Source organism: Penaeus monodon, chromosome 24, assembly GCF_015228065.2.
Source record: "Penaeus monodon isolate SGIC_2016 chromosome 24, NSTDA_Pmon_1, whole genome shotgun sequence".
In the NCBI taxonomy this organism is placed as follows: Eukaryota; Metazoa; Arthropoda; class Malacostraca; order Decapoda; family Penaeidae; genus Penaeus; species Penaeus monodon.
This window is the reverse complement of record NC_051409.1, coordinates 30115782-30116363: the sequence shown is the minus strand read 5'-3', so window position 1 is coordinate 30116363 and position 582 is coordinate 30115782.

Sequence of the window (582 nt, the reverse complement as noted above, 5' to 3'; positions counted from 1 at the left end):
GTAGAAGGGGAAGTTAATCAAAAAGAGGATAGGGCTTACTTGAGGGTAATTGTTATATTAGGGAAGTTAAAAGTTTCTGTCAAGAGGGACAAAAAAGACAATACTTTTTAAAATAGGAAAAGCAACTACATACTAAACACAAGAACAAAAAAATTTATGTAAAACTAAAAATATACACAAAACTGAGAAAAAATTAAACAAACGCCGTAGCTCTAGGGTAGCTTCGGGAGGTTCCTTGGCTAAGAGTGACTAGCCAGTTCACATGTAAAAAGGGATAATGCAAAAAAAAATACTCTAATAACAAACATAAAAGCGAGAGGAGGGGAAGGTAAGAAAGATAAAAGGAAGTGCGAGAGATACATGAAGGAAAAGTGTGCTTTGTCAAGCTCAGAAAACTGGCTCCAGAGAAAGGAGATCACGACCTAAATCTAAACAGCCCCGGAGCAAGGCGTTGTTGCGCTCGATCCGGTCTGGGCACCAAGAGCGGAGTCTGTCAAGTTATTTACAAACTACTTACGCGACTCGAGGTTCAGCGGGAGTACCTCCGCCCTCTCGTGTAGCCGTGCTGGCCTCACAAGCTCG